At 43.5% G+C, this 7,459-nt stretch overlaps 1 long non-coding RNA gene across 2 annotated transcripts; it reads left to right on the top strand.

Annotated features, from left to right (window-relative positions):
* Window positions 1-3,265: 3,265 nt before the first annotated feature.
* LOC104983712 lies at window positions 3,266-6,266 on the top strand. Of its 2 annotated transcripts, XR_824672.1 has the most exons (3): window positions 3,266-3,532; window positions 4,119-4,239; window positions 5,780-6,266. It is a non-coding gene; the product is annotated as an uncharacterized LOC104983712 (long non-coding RNA). The 2 variants fall into 2 exon arrangements; XR_824673.1 differs by lacking the exon at window positions 3,266-3,532 and having other exon boundaries at window positions 4,153-4,239; window positions 5,805-6,266.
* Window positions 6,267-7,459: the final 1,193 nt, after the last annotated feature.

The raw sequence follows: 7,459 nt of genomic DNA, 5'->3' as shown, positions 1-7,459 counted from the left end.
CCATGGGCCAGTGAAGAGTTATAACTCAATTAACCAACTGATCTAATGGGCATTTGTGGGAGAGTCTGGGGGAACCTGACCTCATGCAAAATCTAAACACGTTTGTCTTTTGCTCTGGTCACCCGTGTTCTCCAACAGTACCCTTACTCTTAGCCCTTGATGTCTTCCAGCGCCCCAGTATTGGCTTCCCCCATTGCTCAGTGGTAAAGAATCTGCCTGCCAAGAAGGCGATGCAGGTTCGAGTTTGGTCCCTGGGTGCGGAAGATCCCCTGGAGAAGAAAATAGCAACCCACTCCAGTATTTTGCCTGGGAAGTCCCATGGACAGAGGAGCCTGGCGGGACTACAGTCCACAGGATAGCAAAAGAATCAGACACGGCTTAGTGACTCAACAGTGACAACAACAACAATGCCCCTATGTAACCTCTGCCTGTGTCCAGACAGCCCGAGGCTCCGGCTGCAAGCTGACTACAAGGATGCACACGGTTCAGCGCTACACGGCGTAGGTGGTCCTCGTATGTGGCTGCATTCTTCAGTGCTGTGCGTCATTTTGAGTCCTTTGAATTGCATTCCATGTGTGAGTGTTACCTGCCTACTTACCTGACCAGGGAGATCCTGATGGGTAGACTCAGTGTTTCATTCACCTGTGTCCCCTGACCCATAGTAAGTGTCCCAGTAATGGCTGAAGCATAAAGAAAACTTCCTCTGTCTGCCTCTTGCTAGGCTCCAGCAGACACTGGAAGCTGGTGGGAGGTCTGTGTATCCAAAAATAAAACTGATAGCAGCAGAGCCTGTAATTTGGCTTGCCTGAGAGAGGTGGGTGGAACAAACAGAGGGCACAGCCATGGAACCTGTGGCTTGCCTGTAGCCAGACTTCCGAGAAACTTATGCTAGATTAATTAAAATTGTATACCAAAATAGTTCCATCCATTAATTCACTTCCACTGACAAGCAGAATTGATAGTCTTGCATACTTTAAGCAAAATGTTTTCTACATTTCCATAGTTCTTATTCTCACTTTTCTTTTGCAATTTCCCGAGACAGCATCTTGTGAAACATGTTAAATGATCCAATATGTGTATATGAAAATAATTTGCTCCCATTTCACTCCATGAATTAGGAGTCCAGATCTCAGCTGACTGCTGATAATATGCATCTTTTTTTAACATGTATTTATTTATTGGGCAGCACCCTGTCTTAGCTGGGTCTTGTATGATCTTTGTTGTGATATTTCAAATCTTAGTTGTGGCATGTGGGGTTCAATTTCCTGACCAGGGTCTAAATCCAGGTCTCCTGTATTGAGAGCAAGGGGTCTTAGCCACTACACTACTCGGAAGGTCCCCCCCTTTCTAAAAAATTGATTAATTTATTTGGCTGTGCCCTGTCTTAGCTTGCATCTCTTAAAAAATATGCATCACAGGTGGGCTCAGCCCAGCAAGAAATATTTGCTTCAGTTTATACTCAACGTATGATTAACATTTCTGAAATTAAGATTGGTTTGTGTGTTTTGTTAGTTTACTGTGTAAACCTGAGTTAATTGCTTCCAAAGTTCTATATTTCAGTGATGTCCTAGAGGAAAGGTCAGCAAACTATGGCCCACAGGTCAAATCTAGCCTGCCACCTGTTTTGGTGAAAAAGGTTGTTTTGGAACCCACAGCTACACCTGTTCGTTTATGTATTATCTGTACTGGCTTTCACACTACAGCAGCAGGATTGAGTAGATGCACCAGAAACTATACGACCCATAGAGCTGAAAATATTTACTATCTGGCTCTTCATAGGAAAATGCACTGTTGATGTTTGAACGGCCTATATAAATTAGTGCCCCGTGGCTGCCCAGTCTGATGAACTCACCTAATCTGACATGGCAGAACAAAGAAGCTCAAAAGATAAGTAGTGAAAGTGAAAGTTGCTCAGTTGTATCTAACTCTCTGAGACCCCATACAGTCCATGGAATTCTCCAGGCCAGAATACTGGAGTGGGTTGCTGTTCCCAACCCAAAAGACTAGTAGAGATGAGTCCAGTATTCTTGGGCTTCCCTTGTGGCTCAGCTGGTAAAGAATCACCTGCAATGCAGGAGACCTGGGTTCGATCTCTGGGTTGGGAAGATCCCCTGGAGAAGGGGAATGGCAACCCACTCCAGTGTTCTGACCTGGAGAACTCCATGGACTATATAGGCCATGGGGTTGCAAAGAGTCGAACACGACTGAGTGACTTTCACTCACTCAAATAAATGGCAGGGGGAGCAGCCCTGAGCCTGGAAAGCCATCAGTCAGGGAGGAATCTGTTGTATTTGAGGAATCAAAAGGAGGCTGCCTTGATCAGAGCTGAGAGTCAGAAAGAGTTGTTCACGGTGAGACTGTAAAAGCCCGCCAAAGCCATATCACACAAAGCCTTGTAAATCATGAAATTTCCAGATATTTTGACCATTTTAGACTTTGAATGTCCTGAGAATGCATTGAAAGTTAAAACTACAGAGTGTGGTGTCTTTTGTCACTTTCGTATCTTGTGTCCATGAGCTTGAAGTTGGAGCGCTGTCAGCTTTCCCCTTGCCAAGATGGCCGCTGATGTTTTGGGATTCACCCCAGTCAGCCTGGAACATCTCCTCTTATTCTGGATGTGCGGCTGCCCTCCAGCCCACCATGGGAAAGCGCAGTGGGGGAATCGACCATTCTCTGAGGGCCGGTGAGCACAGATCTGGCCAACACCTTCTGGCTTCACGAGTCTCCATTCCAGAGCTTCCATGAACCTCAGAGACCATGTCAGATTTGACTGGAGTGGGCGTGAGAGGGGAGAAGTCAGACCCACAAAGTCTGGTCTTACCGTGTCAGCTCTCAAGTGCTGATGTTATGGGGTCCACCGAGCACAAAAGCAGCAGGCTGAACTCTCAGAAAACAGAGACAAAAAGAAATATATGGGAAATTAGTTAGAAGGAGATTTGAGTTTTAACTTTCAACCTCCCAAGCTGTGTGAGATGTAGGCAACTGGCTGCCTCTCTCTGAGCCTGAGTTTCCCTGTCTATTAAAGGAGGATACCAATATTAAGCTGGTAGAATTATGGTGATTATATGAGATGAGATACTAGTGCAGAGTCTGGCGGCAGAACCACTGATTATTGATCAGGGATGATTTCACTGGCCTTTGGCTAGATTGTCTGCAGATCTCTTTCTCTTCCTCTGAAGGGACACATATTACACAGAATATTTGGCTGGACTGGGCTGGCAGTGGAGCAAAGTCACATGCTTGCACTGGGCGGCCCAGGATTACATCAGAGACAGCATCTGTGCCTGTGCTCCCCCAGTGCGTCTCTCCCCGCCTTCAAATGAGGCCTCCTCCGTCTGTCACAAAGTCCAAGAAAAGGTTCCGGTCCCTTGAGGTTGGAGAAGAAAGCAGCTGCAAAGAAACAAGCTATTAATATTAATGTTCCAGGAAAAGGAGAAGAGAGAAAGGACACGAGCGCCCAGAAAGAATGACTCCATCTGGCTTTGATGTGTTCCTTTCCACAGGATGGCAGCAGCCCGGAGAATACTGAATAGTGAGGAGGAGGGAGGAGAGGAGGCGGAGGTGGCCTGGCAGCATCTGAGGGATTATGTGAGCTGTGGGGAGTCGGTTCTGTCTAGACAAAAAGTCAGCCAGCCACACCACCATCTGCAACTATCAGAGAACAAGCCAGCAAGGGAAAGGGGAGTCCCTGGGAGCCCTGTTTGTTCCAATGAGCGGGTGTAGGATATTCTTTGTAAAGGACTATTGTTGTGCTAAACCTGGGGAGAGGGGGCACCTGGTATTATTGAGACTCTTCCCAAAGGTCTGCTTTTTTGTGGATCTCTTCAGGCAAAGGTATTCTTTCTTTGCCTCTCCATTGAGGTCCTGTGATACCTTTTAATTTCTCACATGGATATCTTGTGTGATACTTAAGAGGTCAGTCTGCAGTTTGACCTAGATTTAGTTCCTACCTGTATGTCTCTCTGGCCTTGCATGGTGGGCAAATCACTCTGAGGGCCTCTGTTTTCTCTTCTGTAAGTAGTGTAAGAAGTAGTGAGGTAGTAGTTTGTGTATAGGCTCTAACAGCAGTGGCTGGTCTTACGACTGCTAGAGACTGTTTTTTCTCTTCCCCAAACCAGAGACAGCAGAGGGCAAGGTGGTGAGTGACAGCAAATGGAAACATCTCAGGATAATCACTTACTAGCTGCACAGATGTTTCATATTCTGCTGAAAGAAGCAAGCTTCCTTGGAATACTTGAGGTAAAGCCTCTGTATGTTGAGTGAACTTTGACCCTTTTGCACAGTAGAAACTGAGACTCAACCTGCCAACTCCATAGAAGTAATAGAGATCTCAACACATGAAGAAGCATTTCAGACTAGATCAGCTGGGAGGTGTGACATTTAATTTAAAGAATTTAAGAATTGATAATTTGTGACATGTTGGAGGTATTAGCTAATATGATTAGTGTGATAATCACATTGCATAAGTAAATGTTTCAGATCAACATGTTGTGTATCTTAAACTTACACAATGTTGTTTGTCAATTATATCTCAACTTAAAAAATAACAGAAAAGGCAAATGGAAGAGAAATTAGATGAGAGCTTAGACTATGTCAGGCTAACTATTTTCATTTCCTTCATGATGAGGAATGATGGTTGGGTAGCAGAAACCCACCAAACAGTATCTGTAGTCTGTTGTACAATATAAAAATTTAGTCCATTGTTCAGTAAACCCTATTTACCATATTATATAGTGGTGATAGTCTTGTTCAGTTATATCTTTTGATCGTCTTTGTAGAAGCTCACATTAAAGAACCCTTTAGGTATGAAATTCAACTGGTTAGGACCATACCTGAATATTGTTGACAACATTCAGTTGCCCAGAGACAGGAAAATCTTATTAGGCAAATCCCCTTAAGAATGCAGCATTAGAGAAAATATGTCCTTAAGCAATCTTGGAATGGAGAGTTTCCTCCCAAACAAGTTGTAAAACCCCCCGGTGGCTCAGAGGTTAAAGTGTCTGCCTGCAGCAGGAGACCTAAGTTTGATCCCTGGGTCTAGAAGATCCACTGGAGAAGGAAATGGCAACCCACTCCAGTATTCTTGCCTGGAGAATCCCATGGACGGAGGAGCCTGGTGGGCTACAGTCCACAGGGTCGCAAAGAGTCGGACACGACCGAGCGACTTCACTTTCACTTTTCCTTCTAAGAGAAAAGACTGAAAAAATTGGCTACATAAAATTATAACATTTCAGTCCAGGAGAAAAAGTGTAATGAATGACACTTAAAAGATTGTTTTTCTCAACAGATAAAGTGAAAGTGAAAGTTGCTCAATCGTGTCCAACTCTTTGAAACCCCATGGATATACAGTCCATAGAATTTTGTAGGCCAGAATACTGGAGTGGGTAGCTTTTCCCTTCTCCAGGGGATCTTCCCCACCTAAGGATCGAACCCAGGTCTCCTACATAATGAGCTATTACAAATTAGTAAGAGATCATTTGGTCAAAAGAAACATGAGTAAGCTGATTGATTAAAAAAAAATTGGCTTATTAGCATATGGAAAAATGCTCAGCATCGTGTATAATTAAAGAAATGAACATTACAACACCAGTGAGGAGTTTGTCCAGGTTGGATTGGTTTGTCAGTTTGATTATCATCATATTGGTGAGGTGTGAAGAAATAAGAATTTTTATCAAGAACAGATACAGATTTTTGGAGGGCAATTTGACAGTAACTATCAAATTTAATACAAATGCTTGGTCAAGGACTAATATTTTATTTTTATTTTTTGAACTGCAAGAATTCCCTCATCATTTATTCTTCAGAAATCGAGACACAGTGTGGAAGAGAGGATGCATGCCTTTGCTTTCTGGCCTCCCTGGGATCACAAGAGGAAAGAGAACACTGACCGCTATCAGTACAGAAAGTATTTTTATAGAAGGGAGGAGGAGCTTTCCACCCCGTTTGTAAGACCTGGTCTGAAGGAGAGGGGCCAGACCCCAGGGTCCTCTTGAAGGACTAATATTTTAAATAAGGTATTTTACCCACGCATATGCACAGATGAACGTGTACTTGGATTGTTTTGTAGTATGTAAAGTTAACACCAAAGACTAGCGGCGAATTCAGTCAGGAAGATACTGTGAAGTAAACTACTGTAAATCTATAAAATGGAATACTACACAGCTCTGACAAAGATGACAAAGAACAATATGTGTGTGTGTCTGAAATATGTATATTTTGAAATGTGTGTGTGAAATATATATGGTCTTGAGATTCAGTTAAATTAATTATGTCCTTTTATACCCATCTTTAACCTTTCTTTGTTGCAAGTGTGCTACATATGTAAAATTGCACAAAGCAGAATACACAGCTCAATGAATGAGAACAAAATGAATATCATGTAACTGCTAATCTGATGAAGAAAGAACTCTGTCTATACCCTTTCTTTTTGTCTACAAGCTCATGGATAATTTCCGTCATTCAAAGCTTCTGTTTCCTTACCTATGATTGGGAACACTGAAAATCGTTAACACCGATGTTCTCTCCTATCTGACAATGTCTTTGTGAGAATCACATGACTTAATGTTAATGCTGTTCTTCTAAGTGACAGAGAGCTCTGCAAATGAGGATGAAGATGGCCATTCAGTCTGATAGATGTGTGAAGCCTGCAAGGACATCATGCTTGCAGTTGTCCTTAAGCCTTCCCTTCCTTGGGAAGACAGAATGTAAGGAAAAGAGTGGTATTCTGAACGAGACAATCTGTGGGTCATCATCCTTCCAGTAAATTTGACTTGAAGCCATATAGTCCAACCTGTGAATGAGAATGCGCAAACTTCCTAATTGTTCTGAATCTCTGACTTTTGGCAGGACGCTGCCGAACTGGAGCCATGCAAGCTTTTGGGAGACTTTCCCAGAGCCGTGACCTTGTAGGAATGGTCTTCAGTGACTAGGGGAGAGGGTCCCTTACTAGTAATTGCTAGGGATGTGAAATAATACATGTGCCCTGCCAGGTTCATTCTAGCTATGTGACCTCTGATGAGTCATTTAACCTCACTGAGCCTGAATTACCTACCTTCTTGAGGATATACATAACCCCAACCTACCTAACCCTAACCTCACAAGGTGCTGTGAGTGTCCCCGTGAGATGGTTCATATAAACTTCTCCCTGAGGTTCCTCACTTGACCAGTACTCAGAACTGTTTGCTGTGTAAACTGTCTTGGAATATCTAACTGGGTCATCACGGTGAGTGAGACTGCAGCATGTGGGCCTATGTGTTTCTTACACATGAACACAGGCAACCAGGTATGGACGTGGAGAGTGGGGTGATGGTTTTCTGACTCAGAAAACCACGATTTAGCCCTCAGCTCGCCATTGCTCCTAAGTAGGTCTTTCATGTATGAAGTCACAGAGTCTTTGTACACTCAAGATAGTGACACATGGGGCTTGCAGTGCAAAGACCAGGATCTGTCAGGCTTATAT

This window comes from Bison bison, unplaced genomic scaffold (assembly GCF_000754665.1).
Source record: "Bison bison bison isolate TAMUID 2011002044 unplaced genomic scaffold, Bison_UMD1.0 scf7180017863312, whole genome shotgun sequence".
NCBI lineage: Eukaryota > Metazoa > Chordata > Mammalia > Artiodactyla > Bovidae > Bison > Bison bison.
This window is presented reverse-complemented; position numbering and strand designations above follow the sequence as displayed.